The sequence below is a fragment of the Ochotona princeps genome, chromosome 2 (assembly GCF_030435755.1).
Source record: "Ochotona princeps isolate mOchPri1 chromosome 2, mOchPri1.hap1, whole genome shotgun sequence".
Taxonomy (NCBI): Eukaryota; Metazoa; Chordata; class Mammalia; order Lagomorpha; family Ochotonidae; genus Ochotona; species Ochotona princeps.
Genome location: NC_080833.1, coordinates 46,178,161 through 46,203,315, shown reverse-complemented (window position 1 = coordinate 46,203,315; position 25,155 = coordinate 46,178,161). Strand labels below are relative to the sequence as shown.

General features: G+C 43.0%; 1 protein-coding gene across 9 annotated transcripts in view; it reads left to right on the top strand.

Annotated features, from left to right (window-relative positions):
- The window catches only part of DAB1 (DAB adaptor protein 1), a 409,353-nt gene that overhangs the window by 97,039 nt on the left and 287,159 nt on the right, over positions 1–25,155 (top strand). The window lies entirely within an intron of this gene.

Below are 25,155 nucleotides of genomic sequence, written 5' to 3'. Positions count from 1 at the left end.
TTTCTTTCCATCCCCTGGGGATTTGGGACAACCATACAAGAGAAGCACATCTTGATTTGATTTTCAGTGGCTGAGTAGGAGACTGCAAGGCTTACGCAGGTAAATGGAGGTTTCGCGTGTGCGACAGATTCTGTGCAGGGTATTTTTTGAGTGAAGAGACCTCAACTGAAAACTTGGAGTTGTGGAATGCAATTAGCATGTGATGCATTGGTTCAGCAGTATATGCCCCTCTTCTTCATGGGGACTGTCAGCCCATGAGGTTTTTCTGGAGAAGCTTCTTTACCACCTGAATTACATGATTGGACTGAAGTTATTGTTCAGCTCCATCTCTTACATGAATTGGATTGGTTTGGGATTTTGCAAGTGACTATTTGGGCCAGTTATCCCCAGGATTTCTTTGAGCTGCACTTGGGAGTGAGATTTCATTCATCCCCTCTCTAGGGTGAGACGCATAGTGTTGAATTTGGTGATGGCTCTGACCTTGTCATTTGGAAATAGTTCTGACTCTACAAGGTAGAAACTTGGTTCAAGGAAGCTTAAATAAAAGTGGTGTTGTCTGCAAAATTTGTGTAAACAGAGCACCTTTCCCTGTCTCATGACTGTTTAAGAGAAGATTGAGGGCCCAGTGTGGCATCCTAAGGCTAAAGTCCTCTCCAAGATCCCTTGTGGGCACCGATTTTAATCCCAGCAGCCCGACTTTCCATCCAGCTCCCTGCCTGTGGCCTGGAAAAGCAGTCAAGGATGGCTCAAAGCCTTGGGAGATCTGGTAGAAGCTGCAGGTTCCTGGCTTCAGACTGGCATAGCTCAGCCGTTATTTAGGGAGTGATTCATCGAATGGAAGATCTTCTTCGCTGTCTCTCCTCCTCTCTGTGTATCTGACTTTCCAATGAAAATAAATAGATCTTTAAATGAAAAGAGAGAGAAGACTGAGTACTTCCAGATGGTGAAAATCAAGATGAACAGTAACTTCCACCTTATTTCATGTTTGAATTTGAGGACAGTTGGTAACCAACAAAACTCAATGCAATTATTAGATGGAACATGTTATAGAATGTTAGGATAGTGTTTCTTGACCATGAATGTGTCTGTAGATCACCCAGGGATCTCTGCAAACTGCAGATTTTGGCTCAATCAATCTGGAATTATACCTGGGATTGAATTTCTCACAAGCTTCCACTTGATATGCATGCTGTTAGTTTAGATTATGCTTCAAGTTACAGGGTTCACGGGTAACATTTAAGGAGTTAAGAAATGTATAAAAAAGACAATGCAGTATAGGTGATGTAGAGTGGGGGTGGAGCTAACTTGTAATTTTCAATGGGTTGATTATGTTAGGGTCATGGTGGTAACATTTGAGCAGACTGGAAAAGGAATTTTATTAATGTGATTTTTTTAAAGGATATTTTGGGCAAGTGGACATTTAGCCTAGTGGTTATGATACCTCTCTTTGTCCCCTATTAGAATGCCTGGATTCATCCCAGCTCGAACTTCTGACTCCAACTTTCTGCTAGTGCAAACCCTGGGAGATACAGTTGAAAGCTCAAGTAATTGAGCTCCTGCCCCACACATCCATGTGTGAGAGCTGGGTAGAATTCTCATGTCCTGGTTCTGCCTCAGGCCTGGGTGCCAGCCCAGTTCAGGCTCTGTGAACATGTTGGGAAGGGGAAAGGGAAGAACCAGCAGATGGGGGATTGCTTTTTCTCATGCCTTCTCTTACCTCTGTTGGTGTCTACCTCTCAAAAAATTTGAAAATTCTTTTCTTTTTAAGGACACATTAATTAGCTATTGCTGCAAACAAATTACTCCTAAATTATAGCAGCTTCAAGCAAGGAACATTTGTGATCAGCCCATCTGGATGAGTCAGTGTGGCTGGGTCCTGTTGCCCAGGATCTCTTGCAGGGCTGAAGTCACATAACTTGCCAGGATGGCTGCAGGCATCCCAGGGACCCTGCATTGCAGATCTGTTGCCAGGCCCAGTCTCATGGCAGTTGGCGGCCTTCGTTCCTTCCAGGCTGTTGGGCGGAGGGCCCTGGTTCTCATACTATTGGCCAGAGGCCTCCCTCCTTCTTGCCATGTGGACCTCCCCTTAGGGCAACTTACAGACATAGCAGCTGGCTTCCATCAGAGCAAGCAGATGAGCAAGCAAGAGATGGTGAGCGAAAAGGATGTGCCTAGTTTATTGGCTTCCTGTCACCTTGGCCATATTGTGTTTCTCTGAAGTCACTTACTGGTTCCAGTCTCTGCTTACTTGAAGGAGATTATTAAAGGCATGGCTAATACTAGGCAGGTGATAATGGACAAGCCCATCTTAGAGGTTGTCTGCCACAGCTTGTTGACCAGTCATGCCCAGATTTGTATGTCTTACAGCCGTGTGCAGGTTTCAGTGGCTGTCAGTCTATTTAGCAAAGAAGATATAGTAGATTTCTTGCATAGATTCAATTGGTTTTAATTGGGTTGCAGTTGACTTTATTCTATCTGTAACTTTTTCAAGTGGTTCCAAGGTTGTCTCCTTTTGGAGCCATTTGGACAGAGGCTGGGTGGCTGCGTGAGAGGCCACAGATAGCTGAGTTCTGACTGGCCCCTGATATGTTTGAATACTGCCGATACAATAGCTGAGAGAGCGTGCAAGCAGACAGATGCTCCTGCTGGGGCAGCCCCTTTTTCAGCCTGGCATTTCTGTGGCAGTTGCTCTCCAAGAGACAACAACATTTTCTGGGGCAGAGAAGTATATAGCTGGTGATTAAAGACTGCAGAAATGACTAGAGCAAGTGCAGCAAAGAAAACATAGAATTCATGAAAAATAACATTTGTCTAGTTCTGGGATTTGGCTGTATCAAAATCCACTGACCTGGAAATAGATTCCTATTTCCCAGGCATGGAAAAATACACAGTCCATGGGATTATATGCAAAATGTCTCATTCCTTACCTGCTCCCTTCATCCTATTCCTTTCAAAGTTATGATTTTTTCTGTTAGTTTTTGGTTTTTTAGCAGTGGCAGCAGCTGTAATTAGAGCTACTCTTTCTGTCTTACAGCTTCATGATGTGGAACTAGCAGTAATCCCAGCTATAGCATAAATACATCCACTTCCTATGAGGAATCGAGGCTTTCTTGTATAGTCCTATAATCTTTGAAATCAGAATTCTAATACTTTGCTCAAAAAATTGTTCCAAAGAGGAAATTAGAGTCTTTTCATTGAGGGGCTTTCCTCGGGTCTTTTAGAAAGAGCACTTATCACGTCATGTATCAGAGACCTCACTTCCAAATGCAGTCACATCGGAGAGTGGGTTTCAACTTAGGAATTGGATAATTGGGGAGGAGTAGCATAGAAACGCAGTTGATTGCAGTGATTGAATTGCATTTCTGATAACCGACATGATGGACCAGTACCAGCCATGGATTAATCCTCTGCAGGACACTAGGTAGAGTGGAAGGGGAGTCACAGGTAAAACCCCTTGACCTCATAGCATATTGAGGGGGAGAAACCATCAGTTCCATTCCTCAGTGACAGACACTGTAACTCAGACCAGGGCCGGCACGCCCATTTAGCACAGTGCTTGGTGATCTCCCAAAATGTTTCAGTATGTTTGAACTTTAGGAGAAGGAAATTCACTTTTTGGGTCAAAGGTAATGTTTGTCCTCATACCCACACATAGAATATAATTTTTAACATTTTTTTCTTGGAAGGAAGAGCCTACAAAGAAAGCAGCACAAGGGGCTCCCAGCAGTTTCAATTGTGGGAGCTATTCCAGGGCTCAGGGTAGTTGCGGAATTGTTAGAAGTAATGGGGTAAGGGTGTAAGGGCCCAGACCTGTGCTATTCCCCTGCCCCACCTTAAGGCTTCCTTCATGATTGGCTTTGCCCCGTATTCTCTTAATTTTCAGTCTAAGCATCATTTCCACAGAAATAGTAAGCACGTAAAAACTGGGGCACCACATCTTTAATTTTAGTACCCCATCTGCTTTGGGAGAGCAACAGACAGAGAGGCACAGATTCTTCTTAACAGAGAGACTCATCCTGGGATTCCTGAGCAAGTGCACAGCCCCAGCTAAAGCCCTAACGAGAACACCTGCCATCCTGAGTCAGATTTGGTTGGCCCTGATCTTATTACAGTGGAAAGTCCAATCCACCAGATGTACCCCTTTCAGTTCAGTTAGGCCCAGCATGGAACCAGTCACCTGGAGCCTGTTGTTTAATGTGCAAGTGGAGGAAGAGGTGGCCTGTGGTAGTGTTGCATTGCTGCCCACCAGCCACTTCTGCAAATGAGATCTTTATTGCTTGCATCTCTCTGCTCAGGAGTTCAGTGGAATTGGGGGCCATTTTGTTTTTATGGTACAGGGTACTTTGCTCCAGTGGTGTAAAATGGAGCTCTTAAAAAGCCTTGGTGTGATCATGGCTACCTCAATAACTGAATTTGACCATAAGTGCATTTACCTGCACTCTGGTGATGCCTCCCCTTGGCATTTAGCTTATGTTGTCCTACTGTCTTTGTCCAGGTTTATCATTCAGATAACTATGGTACAAAGCCTCTGCTTAGTTAAAGTCTGTGTCCCTGAACCTTGGTTTCCCCATTATAAAATGAGAGACTGTAAGATCCAGAGATAGTAGTTTATAAATATCTTACCAGTGTCTCATAGTCAAATTGAGAAAAAGCGATGCATTCCAATATGATAGCAACACTGGCATAGTCAATATCAAGTGAAATTGGCTTGAGTTAAACTAATGACCTTTGTCTATTACAGATTCTGCTGAGAATGAAAGGTGTGGGACATAAAGGTGATAAAGTATCCAGAAAATGTTCATTTCTTGTAATGAGTTAAACTGAATCTTCATTTATTGGGGACAAGGTCCAGTGTCATAAACACCTGCCAACCCTCACAGCCATTCTCTTTCCTTCATACACTGAAAGCAAGCTGCACACCTTTGGGGATAGAATAACCCAATCATCCTTAGGTAGATGTAGATACTTATGTCTGATTATTATTAATATTTCATGAAGCTTGACTTTGCAAGGTGTTAGAGAGAAGCAGAGACAGAGTTATTCAGTCTGATGGTTTTCTCTCCAGGTGGCCACAATGGCTGACCAGGACTGGACCAAGCCCAAGGTAGGAACCTTGTACTCCATCTGAGTCTCTAACATAGGTTGCAGGGGCTCAGCCCTTGGGCTACTTTCTGGTTCATTTTCAGGAACGTTATGTGGAATGCCAGCATCACCGGCAGCTTAACTCACTGTGCCACAGCACTATCTCTGTGAAGCTTGGTTTTCTACATTCAGGAGATGAGATGACCTAGACAGCTGCCACAGTTTCTCACCATGCTGAGACTTCAGGGGACCCAAATTGGCAGGTGGTTGGTAGCATTTAGAAAAGCAGGACAAGGTTGATCTTGTCACTGTGGTTCAATGGTTTTCCACGGAGAACTGCCTGACTCTTGGGAAGAACGAGAACACTTTGTTCTGTCCCTCCAGGTCACGAGGAACAACCACGGCCATTGTGAGGCCACCCTGCAGACCATCCACAGCTGTCCTTCTTCAAGTTCCATCACACGAGCAGCTCAATGCAGGGCGTTTTTAGAGTCAAAATGATCTGTATCCAACCGTGGTTCTGACACTACCCATGCTTTCTCAGCAAGAAGTTTAACACTGAATTCAAGGACAATGAATCTCTTAAGCCCGGTGGGTTCCCTACTAATTAAGAAAGTCTAGCATTTGGAACTCATTTCATTGCAGTGAAGGGAAAGTGTTAGTGGGATAGAGGAGATGAGGTTGTCATTGTGCCTGTTTTACTTGTGAGGAAATGGAGTCTCACAGAGCTGTCCTTTTGCTGGACCACATAGCCAATGCAAGGTGAAACCAGCCCTGAAAGGTGTGGCGTTCTCAATGAACTGGTTGTTGTGGGACTGTGAGCTTTGACAGCAAAGGCCCCATCTGTCCTCAGGCCTGGCTCTATCTTATACCTTCTTGACATCACACTCTAATTTGTTTCTCTCTCCCTTTTATTACCCAATTGCATCTCCACTGTTGCTTGAAAATCCTTGAGTTCTTTCTACCTCAGAATTTGGGCATGCTGTTCCCTCTTCCTGAAATTCTGTTCCCCCTTATACCTGCCTGGCATGCACTTTATTCTTTTCGTATGCTACTGCAGTGTCGTCTTGATGTTGCCTTGTTTCTCTGATTGCTCATTTAAGTAGTTGTTCTTTCTTAGTTCTTCTCATACCCATCTCCATCCTCATTTTCCTTCCCAGCATCTGGTGTATCATCTCAATTTACTTATCTGGTGATTGTTCACTTCCATTCCCTTGAACCTAAGCTGCGTTCCTAGAACTGGGCAATGCGATGTGACCATGCCTTGGTTGAATGGAGCAGTACATGTGTTGGCAATGGAGGGGTCTGAGCTGGAACTCCCCCTGCCCTGTGTGCTGTAGAGCCCTCACCTACATTTGCCTGTGTGACCTCACCCTGCTGAACGCTGTCTCTAGTGAGCACTGAGACTCGCTATTTGGCATCTGCTCTGTGCACTTTGCCCTTCCTTCTTTGTGGGGCAGCACTGGCCTCCCACAAGAGGCAGAGCTGCTCTCTGTTCAGGAGCTTTGCTCTACAGCGTGATCAACATGGGTAATGTAATATTTAACCTAATTAAATTTTTTTTATCTCTGACGAGGACTCCTTATTAGAGATTAATTTGCTCCATTGTTGGCTTTGTTTGCTTTTAGCATACTAAGGCATCTCCCCTGTGTAGAAGAAGTGTCTGAGCTCTTTTTGCTTGTGCCTGTAGTTCCCCAGGAAGTGTTTTCTAGTATGCCATTCTGAGAAGCTGATCTTGCCAAATTATCATCTGAACAGAGGGTTTCTTCTACGGTGCGGCCTCAAGGTCATATTGTCTTTTTTTGTTCTTTGTAAGTCTCCTTAATGCAGGTTTCAAAATTACACTATTCTTGGAGCAGGAACCTTATCAAAGCAAATAAAATTAGAAATTAGCTAGTAATATGAAATTACATGAAATATTTTCTTTTTAAAAAAAGATTTATGTATGTGTTTGAATGAGTTACAAAGAGTTGGGGTGGGGTGAGATTCATTGAGAGATATTGTCCACTGCTTCACTTCCCGAATGGCCTCAACAGCCAGGACTGGGCCAGGCTGAAGTTAGGAACCTCATCAGTGTCTCCCACTGAAAATCGGGGCCCAAGTGTTTTTCCAGATGTGTTAGTAGGGAGCTGAATTTGAAATGGAGCAGCAGGAACTTGAACGAGCATGTATATGGGTTGCTCACATGACATGCAGCAGGGTAACATGCTCTGCCACAATTCCAACCCTTGAAGGTACTTTTTATGGCTTCATGGTAGTATCAGAAATCAACTAATCAGGTGTCATGGCTCATCGTGTACTCTGGTAATTGGGTGACTCGAGCAAACATTCAGTGCTTCTGAAACACAAATCCTCATCTGTAATATGAAGACTGTAAGCTATTTGTCTAGATGGTATCTGAGATCCTTTTCAGCTTTAGGACACTGGGCTGGAAGTCCCGAGGCTGATTCCAACCTGATTATGGCCTTTTACATAAATTGGAGCTCTGTGAAAATCCCCTTTCTGGAGCCTCAGGTACTCAAGTGTTAAAAATCAGGATCAGGATTCCTATTTCGTGTTTTTCCAGGTGCGTTTAAAGAATTTTGTCTGAATATACAGATATGAAAGTACTTTTTAGCTACAGAATGCTCTTATTCTTAGATGTATCTTCTTATTTCGTTGTGGTCTTGTAGCAGTGTGCTGCCAAAATGATATAAAATTTAGAGGATGAAAAGACATCACCTACCCTACTAACAGTTATTTAAAATTATGACTTTAAACAACACTGGGCTTAGGTGTCCCTTTTGAGTTTTTTAAACCCTTACTTTACGTTTTAAGTTCTTGAGCCCTGGAAAAGCGCTCATTGCTTTCATGAAATTTTTCAAAGGAGCATTTGATATCCTCATTTTTCAACTCTGATTTTCTGTGTTTTTCCCCTGGAATTCCAGAGGGGAGGGGATCTTTTCAAATGCCTTCGGATCATCAGTCTAGGCCTCCTTGGATGAACATTAGCTGGTAATACCCAAGGAATCACTAATGTCAGGTGAATGAGGATTTGCAGGACTAGCTCCTGGGAATCTGAAGCTGCCAGTTAACGGGATCAAGATGGGCTTCCTCTTTTAAAGTGATAATCCAGTTAACTGCATAGAGTAGTTAATCTACTGATTAGGTTATTGGAAGACACTTAATATTAATTCTGTTGTTTTTATCTTGGTCTGTTTATCCCTAAAGAATCTTCCAAATTTTAACTGTGAATTTGAATGACCAAAGGTTGAAGTTTCCTTTAGACGAGAAGGAAAAAAGTATCATTAACAAGCCAGTGCCTCCTTCCCCCCCACCCCTCCAGACCTTGGCCCAAGTGGTGGGCAGAGGTGCTGGGATTCATAGACGGGGATGTGTTCTCACAATTGTAAACAGGTGGAGAGATGACTCACCTAGTAGGTAATAGGTCCTGGCCACCCAACGTCAGCCAACCTGGCAATATTGGCCACCCCTTACAGCTCCATAGTGTTTGGCTTAGGCCTAGAACTGTTCCTCTGGTTGAGAGAACATTCTGCAGGTCTTGTGGTCCAAGAGATGTGCATTCCAGTCCTGTTTTCACCACCAGCTTGGGAATGCGAGGCTCTTCTCTTCTCCAATCATGATAACACGGGGACAATACGATCTTTTGTTGTGAATTGTAAAGAAGGTGAACTGAAAGTACCACAGGGACAGCACTTGGCAGCCAGCCTGTGATAGATGTGCTTAGAAAGGAAGGGTTGTAGGGCACACAGACCCCATGGGATACTTCACCTTCACTGGTGCTCCCTTCTGACAAGGCCTGTTGTCTTCCCATTAAGTGAAAGTGGGAGAGAGAGTGAAGAGCTGTTAGGGCTTCAGGCCTCAACCTCCACTTGATTGCCCTTTGCTACCCTGTAGAGAAGGCCAGAGGAGCGAATAATGAGGTAGGAGAAAAGCCCTGAGGGAGCTTTCAGAAATGTAGATAAGATGACCCACACATTCCGTCACAGGAGCTGGCCTGGTGGAAGTATTATTAACTACTTTCTTGGTTTTACTTTTAGTGATATGAGTCCATTTTGAAAGATATTGTTGAATATGCCTAAGCAAATGCTCATGATGTTTCTTTTAAAGCTTCACGTTAGAGCAAGCTACCTAGAGTTCTCCTCCACAGCAGGCAGAAATGAAACTGTTTTCTGAATTTATCAACTGCTTGCCTGAATAGACAAGGAGCTCGGGGGTATTTCTTGCAAGAGTGATGAGTTGTGAATCCCAATATGAGCTGTGTGTAAAAAAAAAGTTTGCTTTAAGAGGGAAACACAGTTTCTGAGTGCTTGAGAAAAAGAAAAATTTAAAAAAAAACAGGTTATTTTTAAACTGAGGGAAATATGATTGTAAGGTTTCAAAGATTTTCCGATATATTCCAGCTGCTGTGCTTATGTACTTATGGGGCTGTCTTGCATCTGGTTAGGGCAGGGACCAGAGGATGCAAAAACCGTCTGTGCCCTTGAGTTGCCTTCAGGCTCTTGGAGGGTCAGCGCAGGGGAATGGAACCCAGTGATGTGTGCATGGCAGGAAGGTTTTATGGAAACACTGTGATATTTAGAATAGGTTGCATCTGCAGTCTAGAACTGGATGCCCCCCCTAGGCTCGGTGCCTGCCTTTCCTCTCCTACAACAGGGGAATCATACCACTTCTGCTTGCAGCTTGTAGTCCTTTAATGAGATGAGCAAGGGACAGTGCCAAGTTCAGAACATGGCACCTGGTGGGACATTTTCAGGGGGCTTCAGTTTCTTTTTGTTTCTTTCTCTCCCCTTCCCTTCTCTCCTAATGCTTCCCTTCCCCCTTCTCTCCCAGCCGCTGTGTCCCCTCCCCTCTCCTCCCCTTCCTTTCCTTTCCCCTCTCCTTCCTCTTTCCCTTCTCTGATTTGTGCTCTAGCACAGTTCCTTGGTAATTCTGAAGAATCCATGTTGCAGTGGATAGTTCTTCATGGAGAAGACAGGCTTCACTGGCATGCTTGAGGCTCTGTCTTCTGCTTTTCCCTCTGGGTTCACTCTTTGCAACTTCTCTCCTGATCCTCCCAGCTGGGGGAACCTGGCCTAGGCCTGAGTGGCCTCATCCTCTGTGTATTTACTGACCCCTTAGCCCCATGGTCAACCAATGTTGAGTCTCAGTAGAAGGCTGATGAAAGGAAAGACTTCACTGTGTGGTTTTGACCCATCTCCTCCACTTTGCTTGCTCAGATGCTTGAGTTTGCTACATCCTAGACTGAAGGTCACCACATGTTTGATGGCAGTTGTGTCTCTAGGCTTCTCCCCTGGTTCTGCAAGCCCCTTCTCCCAACCTGTAGGTTTAGCAAAGGTAAGGTTTCTGCTGTCCTATGCCTATGCAGCGTGATTAGTGCTTTCCTTTCAATATCACCCTTATTGAAATCATAGCTTAAAAAAAAAAGATTGTTTTGTTTGACAGTCCAAAGTACAGAGAGAGAGGCAGAGACACAGAAAGAGATCTTCCATCCAATGGTTCACTTCCCAAATGGTTCTCATGACCAGAGCTGGACTGGTTTGAAGTTGGGAACTAAGAGCCTCAACTAAGCCTTCCATGTGCATGCAGGGTTCCAAGGACTTAATCCCTCTTCAGCTGCTTTCCAAGCCAGTAGTACAGAGCTGGATCAGAAGTGCAGCAGCTGGGACTGGAACTGGTACCCATATGGATTGATGGCACCACTGGTGGAGGATTAGCATTGTGTGCCACCACATCAGCCACCATAGTTTTCTTTTTAACAGTATTTATTTATTGAAAGGTTGAGGCAGAAGAATAGAGCTCCCATCTACTAGTTCTTCACCCTCAAGAGCAGGAAGAGGGAGGCATAGGGATATGTATGTGTTGAAACCCAGTTACATGAGCCATCACTGCTGCCTTCAGGTCCATATTTGCAGGAAGCTGCCATCAGAAACCAGACCTGGGAATTGAACCTAGGTACTCTTGTGTGGGATGTGGGCATCTTAACCAATTTCTTAGCTAGTAGGTTAAATGTCTGCTTCTTATTGAATAATAATGGTGTGACTTTGTTACCTGTTTCTTGCTGGGACTTCAAAATGTTGCTGAGTTTTGAATGGGTGAGAAGATATGATATTGCTGACTAAGGTGTGCTCTGGGTCTACGATCAGCCTGGAATGTATCAGCATGTATATTACATTAGGATAAAGAGCTGAGTTGTGAGATTAGGGTCATATAGTGGCCTTGAACCTAAAGGTCAGACTATCTATAGTTTATGATAGCAGAAATGATTTCTTGATAATTGTTTTCTGATTCATTTTGACAAGTGTGCAGTGAATTACCAATAGTTATATGGTATAGGAAGTGAATTTTGGAAATTTCTTCCTGTTCATTTCAAAGATTTATATGCAAATGAAATAGTGGGAAGTGAAGGCAAACAATATGTAATGGATAGCTCCTCTTGTACCAGGCAATTTGCATTTATTATCTTAATAATTCTACTCAGGAGCCATTATGGGTAAGGTACCAGTTTTCTAGCTTTACGAAGGTAGAAATTGAAACTCAGAGCCTTCAAGAGACTTGCTGAAGGTTATGTATCTGGGACCTGGTGGAGCCACAATCTGAAAACCTAAGGTAGGTGTGTGAGAATGTGAGGCTCATCTTTTTTCCTTTTTGCTAGCCTCGAGATGAGAATAATGCTCAAGTGACAGGTGTAGTTTGGTGTACCAGGTTCTGAGCTTCAGGCTCTGGGAGCCTAGGGTATGGTTTTCTATCAGGAGGATTCTTGAATAGCTTTTGGGGACAAGATTATCATGACACAGGGCTGTGTTTACTTTCTGCCAGTTACTTCTACTGACAATTCTTCTCTCTGCCCTGGTTATATGAGAATGTTTCAAAACATCCATAAAAAATGGAATTGAAAAATAACTTTATTTCAGTGCAAATGACTTTTGAAATCCATGCATGTGAAGGGTCTTTTAAAGTACATAAAATGCTCACATAGAAAAAGATGCTTGACTTTCCAAATTTTTGTAGTGAAATAAACTTCCTGGTTAATATCGTTTTCTACAAGCATTTGGAAGTGTCCCTGCATACAGGTGATGGCCCTGCTAGTCTTCACCTCTGCTCTCTCCTACCTTCTGTAGAGTCATTCCTTGCTGTCTCTCCCTTCTGTCTGCCCACATTTTTCACTTCTGGTCCTGTTTTCTGTCAGTGGACAGACCTACTGACAGATTTTAAGTCTGGAGGGAGAGAATTTGCATTTTTTCCCATGCATTCAATTTTGATGCAGTACCTGCTACCAGGTTGAGCTCTGGCAACTGGTCAGCCAGTAATTGCACTGGGCGAGGAATCCACCCTAGACCCAGGCAGCTGAGACTCCCCTGGAGCATTGGTTTGTGGAGGAAGAAGGGGAGCAATATACGCATCTCTTTGGCCACATAACATTGCATAGTCACGGGTCCAGGGATCAATGAGCAGATGTGTGTGGAAATCATGGCATGATTTACTGCTGTCTGTCTTCCTTGCTGGGAAAGTTCACAGTCATTGACCTCCTCCCAAGATCTCTGTGAATCCCTGTGGTGTTAAAGGTTCAAAACGCCACCAATCTTGTCTATTCCTATCCATTCACAAAGCCAAATATTCATTGTCTAAACCATCTGTATCATGTTCCAGCAGTTAGGCATGAACACCTGTGGAGCTGGTAGTTTTCTGATTCCCACTGGTATTTACACTATGTCATAAAGAGTCCTATGGACTGCATCATATGATACAATTCCCATATGGGCTATGCATTTAAAGTCAGCAGTTGTGCAGGGAACACAGACAGGTAAGGGTTGTTGGATTACTTGCCCAGCCCTGCCTGCCCATTGACTGACCATGAACTGGCACTCAGACTGTTACGGGTTCTCTGACCCACGATATCTGTGTTTCCCAAGCTTTGCCATGCTCAGAACCAGCTGGGGACTTTGAGGTATGTCCAACTTGCATCTCTGACCAGTTGAATGAGAATCCCTGGAGAGGGGCTGCACTATAGGGAGGTGCTGTACTGTGCTGTCCTCACCTTAGGTGGAGGTGTGATGTTCTAGGCAAGTAGAGAAGCAAGTAATCGTGGAAGGCTTCCCTGTGGATGGGAGACTGAACAGTGTGGTGGTGCTGGCTGTGCAGACAGTGAGGAGGACTTTGTGCAGAGGGAAAACAAGACTTCCTCAGAGCTGACTTGTGTGGTGTTTGCAGAGTGTGATTTAATCTTAATGTTTCTGTGAGATGACTCAAATAAATGCTTTACCAAATCAAGCTGAAATGAAAGTGAAAAATATCCTTTGTGTGCACACCCATCCTTCTTCATGGTTTCTGGGAAACAGTGATTGCCACAGCATGTGCTTCTTGTCAGAGAGGTCATTGTGGAAACTGGGCTACTTTCTGTTAAGTACAGGGGCTTTTGTGAAACTCTGAGCAGTCCATGGATCCCACTTTTCTGTCATTGAGATGGGACTAGCAAATCATGGATGAAGTAAAGGAAAATGACAGCCAGGCTTTCTCTTAAAGAAAAGTGGTAGAAGTTGGATGTTTGGTAAAGAGGGAAGACAGGAGGATGCCGGTGATGGGAGGCAGCACGGTCATCAGCTCTCAGTGGTCAAGTGTGGTGTCTGCATGGTGATCTTTATTGGGCTGACAAGCAGGACTTTTGCAGGAGCAGTCCCCAGATGGCCTTCATGAGCCAACAGCTACTGGAATGTGGACAGGGTCCAGATAAATCGCTGCTCAGGGCCACCCTGAAGTCTGGCAGCCTGGGAATATCTGTTGCCTGCTGGCCCAGCTTGCTTCTTACAGGACCAGGCCATGTCGTTCTGTTTCCCACCATCAAGTTTGAAGATGACACAATGCAGTGTGTGGAAGGGAGAGGAAATAATTATGTCTGTATACTAAGTAAATCCTCAGGGAAAGCTGCCCAGTTGGGCCCCCAGAGAACTGCAGTATTCTCAAATGTTCCCTGGAGGAAACAGGAACCATGGCAGAGTGAATGAATAAGTGTGCCCCTCCTTCTCCACCAGGACCAAGTGCTGTCAAACTGCGGGGCGGCATTGAAGCTGGAAAAGCTGAAGGGGAAGATGCTTTTTTAGGATCAGTGTGCCAAGGAACAGGTGTTAGGGTCATTGAAGCCACACTGCGCCATGGGATGCTGCAACAGTGGCGAAGACTTGATTCATCTTTCACTGCACCTTGAGCATCTCCAGGGTCTGTTTGTATGGAGTATGTACTAAGGAAATGTACATTGTACCCATGTGATTGGCAGCAGCTGTGATTTAATGGTTATGTCAAAGAAAATGAGACGGTGAATTCCACTCTTTCTCTGAAAATTGCTCTAATGTAGACCTCTTTGGAGAGGAACATTAAAGCACTCAGCTTTTATGTTTTCAATTTTCATTTCTTTTATTTTTTTGAAAGAGAGATGATAAAAGAGAGAAAGATCTTACTGGTTCACCTCCCAAATGCCAGAACTGGGAGGGCTGGACCAGGTTGAACCCCAAGGGCAGAAATTCAAAATAGATCTCCTCTGTGGGTAGCAGGGACTCTAGTACTTATTCCACCATCTTCTGTATTCCCAGGATATGCATTAGTAGAAAACTGGAAATGAAAGTGGAGGCAGAATGAGAACCCAGGCACTCCCACGTGGCATACTGGCATCCTGTGCTACTTTAACCACCGTGACAAACGCCTACCCAAAGCATGATCTTGAAAAGTTACTCATTTATTTGTTTCTGTGAGAGAGGGAGAGAGAAAGGGGGGGAAGGACTTCCATCCACTATTTTGCTCCTTAAATATTCACAATAGGTGGGACTAGGCCTGGCTGAAGACAAGAGCCAGAGAGTCCATTCAGGTCCATCACGTGGGTGGCCGGGACCCAAGACTTGAGTCATCATCTGCTAACTCATAGAGTGTGCATTGTCAGGAAGCTGGCTGGGAAGTAGAGGTAGGACATGAGCCCCATGCCCTCAGATGTGGGATGTGGTTCTCCTAAGCTGCAGCCAAACATGGTGTAGCACAATGGTCCTTCTCCATATGCCTCCCCTAAACATGAGCTTTTAAATGTAGTCACTCCATTAGTGCAGCGGTGGTCTTGTGGGTCTCCCTGTCCCCAGGAGTGCTGACTTCATTTTCTCTGGGACTGCTGCGCTAGCTCCATCTTGAAAGACTCTTACCCATGTCAGGAACTGCCCTATTCTACTCTGACCACTGTGGAAGAGTATGTCAGTGGTCAGTATACCCCTGTATCAAAGAGTAGTTTCTCTGGTCTGCACCAGTGTATGCAAATCTGTGCATGACTTGTCAAAGACAGCAATATATTACACCTGCATTTCAGGGAGAAATCTTGTCCATCATCTGGCCAAGGTTGCTTTGCTCACCTCATTGGGTTTTGTTGAGTCCTCCCTGGGTAGCATGTGCCCTGGTTTGAAGATTGTGGGCTCCTTTTTATGCTTCTCACTGCAGGGCCTGAGGTCTCATGCCTTCCAACCTCTGGCTTCTTCCTTAGGCTAATCTCCCAGTCTTCTTTAGCAACAATGAACTGTTTGCATTCCTGGCTAGTTATACCATCTGACTTTGATGTCATCGGCCACAGCTGTTCTTCCTGCTTCCTACCTCTGTTAATCTTTCACGGCGTAGTTTAAGGATCTATTTGTCAAAGATCTGTTCCTTCTGTTGTTTGATTCATAACCATGTTTCTTTCTCCTCTGCTCAGCATTTAGTCCCACTTCCTAGGTAAGTGCCTATCTTCTGTACCCCTGGATAATCCTGTCAACATCTGCACCACGAACTCTTGTCCCACTACACAGTGATTTGGTCTGCTTGACTACCCAACAATGATTGGAGGTTGGAGTTGTGTCATAATATCTCTTTTGGAGCTACCAGAACTATGGTCTACTGGAGAGTGGAGGTTTAACAATCATGTGGTCAGTGAATACATGAATTTGCTTTCTTCTTTAATTATTCCTTACTCATCTTTACAATGTGCCAGCCGCTGTACAGATAGCGGAGGGGTTTAAAGGTGACTGTGGCACATTCTTGGTCAGGGTGGGGCATTTTAAGACTGCTGGGAAAACAGACATAACAGCTGTGTGGTAGGCAAGGGAATGATTGTGAGAAGCAGAGAAGGGTGGAAGTGGAGTGTAAGCTGAACACAGGGCAAGAGGTTGTGGCGTCGTATGTGGTTTTGTTCACTTTGACCTCTCATGAAACCCGTGAGACAAAAACGTACTGCCCTCATGAGATGAAGAATCTGGGGTCTTGATTGGTTCAACAGCTGAAGTGCCCATAGTTTCCCAGGCAGCCCTTGGTGGGGCCATGTGAGACTTCTACTAGGACAGCCCCTGGGACTGCCTGCTGCCTCAGATTCTGCCACCTACTGATTCATCTCTGTGAAGTCAGAGGTAAGGATTAGAGAAGGCTGACTTATGGATGGGGCCATCGGTGTTGAAAACACTAATGAAATTATTTTAGGTTGATTCACTTGATTGTGTTACCTTAAGAGATTATGTAATGAGTTTTAATGGTGCTATACTTAATGAAACTCTGTAATCTGATAGTTAACTGCTGAAAATGGGATATTTGTAGTACTTGCCTTTTGGAACATTTTATTTTCCCAATGGTGCTTTCACATAACTTTCATTTGTTTATTTTCCAGTTAAACCCATGGGATTATCCATCATTATCCCAGTTTTCAGGTGAATAAATTGATGTTTAGTTTAAATGGTTTACTTAATTCTAGATTTTACCCTAGAAAAGTCAGACCAACAGATACTGTACAGCAACAGGTCACTTGTTTTTCAGTGTATCTAATGAAAATGTGTGTGTGTGTGTGTGTACAATATGTCTCAAACATAACCCACAGTGCAACATAATAAGGATGAGTTACCATGGCAAGGGATGTCTTGTACTCATGTGACTTTTCCCCCACTCTTGATAGTGAGGTGTCAAGACAGCCTTGCCACTTGAGGTGATGAATCAGTTAGTTCTGTGGCCTTCTGTGTTTGAAAGCCAGTGATACAACAGAACAGATGTTGCTTTTATTGAAACGCTTGGTCCTAGCAAATGATGGCTAGAAGTCTGGCTCTCTGGTAGTGAAGGCTGTACCTGCTCTGACTATTACTGTGCTCCTAGTTTTCTGTGCACCTGCTCCTCCAGTCCTCATAGCAGCTGTAAGCCATGCTGCCACTGGCTTCTTACGCAGCTTAACTTTGTCCTCTTTTTCTTTGTTGATCCTGAAAAAAGCAAATATGAAAGATAGGAGAATTGTATGTCTTCCCAGAGTGTCTAGATAATATCAGAACTCCATTATCATGAAAGAGACAGGCTTATACACACACACACACACAGACACACACACACACACACACACACGCTGGCACAGATATGGATGAGTAATCTAGAAAAATTTGCTTTGACTGGAAGTTAAAGACTCTTGCTGTGGTCCAAAGGGCATGGAGTTGAAAAGTCAGTTTGGGCCTAGAGGAATAGTCCAGAAAGGAAGGAACAGATCTGCTCCTTGCACCATGGTCCAAGACTGTTCCACGTCGGACAGTCTGGGCAGGTGCAGAAGCCAAGTTGGAGTCTATAGTAAGAACTGGCAGCCATAAATTAATTTTAAACTCAGCTTGCCTTGGGAATGAGAAAGCATGCTGTCTAAGAGAAAGGTGAAGCTGGAGCTGCTGTAGTTGCATACTTCCATGTGCTAGAATTTGTGCTAAGTTTCTAGAAAAGAAAAATGTGAAATAATCTCAAAACTACAGTAAAGCATATTAAAATAAACTCCAAAGATGGTCCTACTCATTTTATTTACATTCACCCACTGCTACCATTTTATCTCAGTTGGTTTATCCTCTGTGTGTTTTCTCTCTATGGACACATGTGTGCACACATGTGCAGAAAATGCATGTTCTATTATGGATTTTCAAAATGTGCATAGCACATATTATGAAACACTATGCATGGATTTCTTTATTCTGGCAACAAAATAAATATGCATTTAAAAAACTGTATGGGCATTTAAAAAATATCCATTTTTATTGTAAAAGCAGATTTTATAGAAAGATACAGAGAGAATGAGGTCTAAGTGTCCACTGGTTCACTCCCCACATAGCTGCAGTGATCTCATCTGAATGGCTCTGAAGCCAGAAACCAGGAGCTCCTTCTGGGTCTCCCACATGGGGACAGCAAGGACTTAGGACATCCTTCATTGCTTTCGCAGGCCATAAACTGGGAGCTAGACTGGAGCAGCTGGTACTCGAACCAGCATCCATATATGGGATGCTGGTGCCGCAGGTAGAAGAGTCGCTTGGTATATCACTGTGCTGACCCTATATTTTAATCCCATTTTTTGCTTAAATTATTTGAAGGCACTTCATATGTATATGTGATTTTTTTTGAATTGTTTGAAAGGAACACCTGTCTTAGCCCTTTATACCTACAATGTATTTTTTCCTAAGAACCAATTATATTCTCTTGCACAACCACTGCAAAGTTATCAAATAAAGTTAACCATTTTGCAGTATTTTCACCTGACTAATCATTTGTATTCACATTTTGCAATGGATCCCATAATTTTCATAGTAATATTTCTTTTCTCATGCAGGATCCTGAACCAATATTCTGTTTATTTGTTATCTGTTTAGTTCCTTTTAATGGGAAATATCTCCACAGCCTCTCTTTGTTAAACTTTTTAAGAAAATGACTCTCTCCTGTCCCAAATGCAATCATGATGCCCTGTTCTCTGAGTATCACACATTCTTCATTTGCCCTGGTTGGCTGATGTTCAATTTGATAGCCTCATCAAGATTTTGTCCAATTTCTACTGCATAATCACAAAGTTTGCATTAGAACTGATAAGTTATAAATAGGAAGGCACTTTACAACATTTCTTCTGTGTCCTCAAAAAATGTACCTGGCTTTATCATCTGTTGATAATTCATGCCCAGGCAGGGTTCTCCATCATGCTTGCTCCACGATGCTCCTAGTACTGTAACTTCAACACTCTGTTGGTACTTTATAGGTTAATCCCCTCTAGTATGCCTATTGGTCTCAGGGGTTTCCGGACCAGCAGGCCCTCGCGGCCACTGAGGGATTGAGGCAGCTGTGTTCCTCAGTACAAATCACCAGAAACAGTTTGATTGAGCTTGTCCATATATTGTAAACCAGGCACAAACTTATATAGACTAAGAAAGGGGAAGACAGAAGGGTGTCTCTGAACAGTCCTCTCAGCCAACAATGGCACTGTAATTGGCTAGAAGGCACAGCTAGCTCTCTAGACCCTCAAATCATATCACAGGTCACATACAACACTCATGACTGGCAGGTAGGCTGTGGGTCATGTATACCAGGCAGGCTTATAGGTAATGAGGACCCCCACCTGACTTCTCAGAGTTGCTTATCAAGGAAGTCCCAGCACAGCTCATCCAAGGACAGAGAAGAGAGACTGGGGTGCAGCCTATTACCCTCACCTGTATGTCAATGACCAGGCCAGCTTGAGTTCTCGGTCAACCAAGACCATTGTCAGTGAGTTCCATCAAGGGGTCACAAGTACTTATTACTTCCTACAAAGGCCAAGCAGGAAGAGATGCAGGGGGTGACCTCAAATAGATTGGTCTGTTACTGACTAGGGTCTGTGGACTTCATCTTCTCAGTGGTTTATTACTAATCAACATGCTTAATAATAATCATACCTGGTTTATATTTCTCCCAGGCTAACAGCTCCTTCAGGAGGGCTCTTGGTCTGCATGGCATTTTCTCCTCATTTTTGTGTCTTATGAGCATGTTCTTGCTTTACAGAGTCACATGGTGTTTCAGGTCCGACTGGCATCATCCTGCCTCAGCTCTGTAAGTAGGTGTTTTGCCGAGAAGCCCTGGTTCTTTGTCCTGTAGAATGGAGGTGGAACCCAAAATCTGAGGATCAGGAGTTTTGTTACTGAGATACCTTTGCTTCTAAAGCTTTCCAGTTACAGAACTAAGAAATATTTGCTTATAAACAACTTATACAGCGAATAAGGTTGTGGGGTTTTGGCCTAGAGGTTACCATGGTCATTCAGATGCTCCAAGTCCCACATGGGAGTGCCTGAATTCTACTCCCAGCCATGACTTTTGACTCCAACTTTGTGCTGATGTGGGCCTCTTGGAGTAGTTAGTGATGGCTCGAGGAAGTGAGTTCCTGCCATCTGCATGCCAGACCTGGATTAAATCTCTAGTTCCTGTTGTAGGCATTCAGTAGTGAACCAGTAAATGGGATCTTTCTTTCTCTTTTTCTTTGTTAAATTTCTGCCTTTGGGGGAAAAAAAAAGAAAAAAATCTGTATGTACATGCACAAATATGCATTCATATGCAAATGCATGTTTATTTTATGAATCATGACTTTATCCTGAAACCTGCATATTTCAATCTATGCCCATAGTGTTCATTCTTGCCTTCCTTCTTTTCATACTGTAACATTTTTTCTGTAATCAGAATCTTGGCTCCCAAAAACATCAGTGATAACTTTATCTCTTTGTGAATCCTCTAATACGTCTATAATAGCTTCAGCACTGTGGGGCATGGCGGGAGGGGGGAGGAACCTCCTAAGAAAAGTGTGTCGTTTATTGGTTGCCCTGTCTGTTGTGACCTGAGATTGAGTATTTGCAGTCTAATTCCATGTTCTCATGCTCTTTAACAAATGTTTCTCATGCACCCCATCTGTGGGATGCTTATTATGTTCGCTTAGCATACCTTTGGAGTAATTGGCTTTAATCTTCAGCTTTAGATTTCACCTCATTTGCTGTCCCTGTTCATTTAATTTTCTCAGGTATATGAAACATTAGTAGTTGATTCAGATGTAGAAAGGGTACAAAAACCACACTATGTGAAATGTCATTCTCAGCTCATCCATACCCTATTCTTCTTGCCTTCTACCTGGTCACTTTGTTTATAGGTATGAGCCAGTGTCTTTGTAGGTAGAAAACCATGTGTTCTGATTTGTTTGTTCTTGCGTTGTCGTTTTTCTTTTTGTAAAGACGAGTCAGTGTTTGTCTCTTGCTTTCTTAGACAGCGGGTGCCGTGCATAGATTGGCTAGATTGACTCAGGCTTTTAAAGTGCCCAAATATAATTTATCTTCAAAATCTCATACATTTGATAATGGTGTTCCTGTTGAGAAAACTGGAACTGCTTGTCTGTGCTGTTGCATATGTTAGTGTTTTGCTGGCAAAAGGCTTGTGTTAAATGCCATGTGGTTGTGTGAGTGAGGTCCCAGCTGATGTCCCATGTACATACTGCTGTGTTGTTTTTAATGCCCATAATTGCTTCCATACATACCTTAACTTTTCATCTTGGGACAAATTCTGATTTTTAGGACTGTCTTGTGCTTTCTACACTAGATTTTTCAGTGTTCTTAGGATATCTATCATACAAGGCAACTCTATTCTACTAACCAACTAGTAAGCTAGGAAGGATTTCTTCTGGTTTGCTTAGTTTCGAGTGATATTTATCTAACATACCCCCCTCAATTCAAAATAGAACTAGCCACATTAATGATGCTACAGAACCATTACCTCTACCTAGTTCCAAACTGTAATAGGTGAGAGTCTTTGCCCATTAAATCATCATTCATTCTTACCCCTGGTCCCCGATTTTCTAGCAATCATCAATCCGTCTTCTGTCTCCGTGAATTTACCTGTTGGATATTTCATGTGATGTGCATCATTTTTGTCTAACTTAATTCACCTGATCTGGTGTTTTCAAGATTCATCCACATTGTAGCATATTATCAAGAGCACTTCCCTTTTCAGCTGAGTAATATTCCTTTGCGTTGAAATACTATTTTGTTGATCTTGTCATCCCTAATGAGTATCTGGGAGGATTTGAATGAGTGAGAGTGGAGAGTGGAATTTCTACATGTATTGTGCTATTTGCTAGCCATGGGACCTGAGCTAAACTCATCGATTGACTTGTGTCTCAGTGTCTTCGTTCAGTAGATGAAGATGATGATATTATCCAATCTGCAAATGGTGGAAGGGACTGAATCAGATGGTATTTGAAAATGTCATGGTACAGCACTTGGCTGATAATGAATCCTCCATTAACATTAGCTATTTTATCCTGGGATTGTATGAGGAGAGGGGTGAATGGAGAAAGAGAATATAAATTTGTGTTTTAGTGTGTGTTTGTTCTGGTGTAGCTGCTAAAACCTGTGTGCTTTGTTGTTTCCAAAGCCCTATCTGTATTTTCTGCTTTGTGGTTTGGTGTTTCTGTCCCTAACTCCATCCCTGAACATGGAATTTTACATTTTAGAAGCAGTTCACTAGACAGAATGCCTGTAATGGGATGTTACCTAATTCACAGTTAGATGTGAAGAGCTCATTATAAAAAACCTGACACACTTCAGGAATATTAAATTACTGCAGATTGTGTGGAGCAAAGAAACATTATTGAAGCATTTCAAAATTCTAGGCAAGCCTGAATTTAACTGATAGGGTTTCACAGCTTTTACTGAGGAAATGATTTGAGTTGTCACATGGTTTCTGGCCCTGGAGGACTTTAATCTCCTTAATTACAAAGAAATGAATTTCCTAAATAATTTGGAGTTCCTTCACAGCACTTGCTCAACCTCTGACTTTTGGAAAATTAAAGGGGGTGCTGGTGATACTGTACTGCAGCTGCCTGAGTTAAGCTTTTATTCTGAATGATGCTGGTTTCCTTTCATATTGATATGGAGATGTACTTCAGAAATTCACAAGTCATGTTTATTGCATTTGAACACAATCAAATTTTATCAAACACAGGGTGTAGGTCACCCATGGAATAGGGAAAGGACTATATTGTGGTTTGTAACACTGAAGGGGAGAGAGTGGCGGTGTGTCAATCTAGTTTTAACAGTGCTCTTCAAGAAAACTTGAATTTGTGTAAAATCTATTTGGGTTAGTTCATCTCTACATTTAGGTGTGTATGTATGTGAGAAGAGTGTGTGGACAGAGCTGAGCTTGTTTTTACTTTTTCCCATCTTACTGTTCCCCTGTGTGAAGAGATGATGATTACATGATGTATGATTACAAACCAGCCACAGGGCCCTAATCAAGTGACATCAGAAGTTTCGTGCCTAAATTTGTGTGCCACCTGCAGATGTGTCTGCCAGTCTGCCTCGAATTACATGTGTGATCCCACTTATTTTTCGTGGCAGTTTTGTGAAATTGGTGCTTTTGAAACTGATGTATGGAGAAATTGACTAACTCCCCCAACATCAAATGGCTGATCAGGGGCTAAAAATATGAAGTAGATAAAAAAAACACAGGTCATAGCATAAGTGGGATGTCAAGGCAGACTTTAGAAGAGAGATTCCTTGGAAAAATAAGCCACAAGACAAAGATGGAAGACAGGGGAGCATGTTGCCTCCCTAGACGTGTGCTTCTTTTGATTTGTTTGTTGGTTTCAAGCCACCTTGCGCTTGTCCATGCCCATTGCTCTATCTGAAACCATCCATCCATCCATCCATCCATTCATCCATCCATCCATCCATCCATCCATCTATCCATCCATCCATGCTTCATATAGTTACTGGCAGCCTGTTTGTCCTTCTTTAATCAACTGTCTGAGAGAAGCATCATCTTTAAGAATGCACAGAGTAGATTTTCCCTCTGTGAAGTCCATTGCTGGAGGGAGCTGTTCTTTGAGGACAGGAATCAGGTTTTGATGTTGTCCTCTTGGCCAGCATGATGCACAGTAAATTTCTGTTTACATGAATGAATCAGTATTTGTACTTGGCAAGTAAAAGGTTTTTAGTATTTATTGTAATAGAATGATAGAGATAATTAATTAGATTAATTATGTCCATATATAATATGTTTCGCAACTTTTATTTCCCATGAGGTCTTGCTTTTGGAAGAAACTGGTGTGTAAATGAATGCTGTTGTCATGGTACAGGTACACAGCAGGAGAGGTTCTCATTTTATATATATGGTATTACAGACATCATTCTACAAGGATAGCTTCTGTTTTCATTTATTGTAGTCCTGGATCAAGTACTTACATTCACTACAGTGTCTGTTTCTCTCTCTCTTTCTCTCATTTAAGTTTTGAGAGACAGGCAGGGAGAGAACCTTTGTTCTGTCTCACTTCTCAAATATCCATTGTGGCTGGGCATGAGCCAGGACTGGTTAGGCCTAAGATGTAAACCACAATCTCAGTTCATGTCTCCCATTTGTGTGGTAGGAATCCAACCATCTGAACCATCATAACTGCTGTGCTTGAGTCTAACATCAGCAAACTGGTGTCAGGAGACCCAGCTACTCTGACATGGGGTGTCAGTATTTACTTGTGTCACAGTGTCTCAGCTGATTTCTAGGCCAAATATCTCTTTAATGGTTAACTTGTTAAAACACTTCCACCACCACCACTGCCAGATCAGTATATGTGGATAAGATCTCCATTTAAGCGTTGCTGTAATTTCATGTGACTAATCAAGTTAACTTTTATTGACTTAAGAGACTTGGATCATATAATAATAATGAGGATGTTGATAATGATAGTGATGATTATTTTATCTAAACCCGGCACTTGACATCAATCCTTTCAGACTAATCAGTTCTAGATCTGAAGGAGGAGCTAGGAATTGTCTGCACAATTTGAAAATCCATTTTCAGAAGGTTTTTCTTAATATTATTTCAAAGTGGATACTCGGGGACCTAGCGTGGTAGCCTAGTGGCTAAATTCCTCACCTTGCACATGCTGGGATTCCATATAGGTGACGGTTCGTGTCCCTGAAGCCATGTTTCCCATCCAGCTCCCTACTTGTGCCTGGGAAAGCAGTCGAGGACAGCCGAAAGTCTTAGGACCCTGCACCTGCATGGGAGACCCGGAAGAAGCTCCTGGCTCCTGGCTTCAGATTGACTCAGCTCCGTCCATTTGTGGCCGCTTGGGTGGTGAATTAATGGGTGGAAGATCTTCCTCTCTGTCTCTCCTCCTCTATGTATATCTGACTTTTCAACAAAAATAAAATGAATCTTTAAAAAGTGGATAACTGGTGAAGTGTACTTTCAAAAGAATGCTCAGATATAATTCTTGATTTGACAAAGGAAATGCATTTA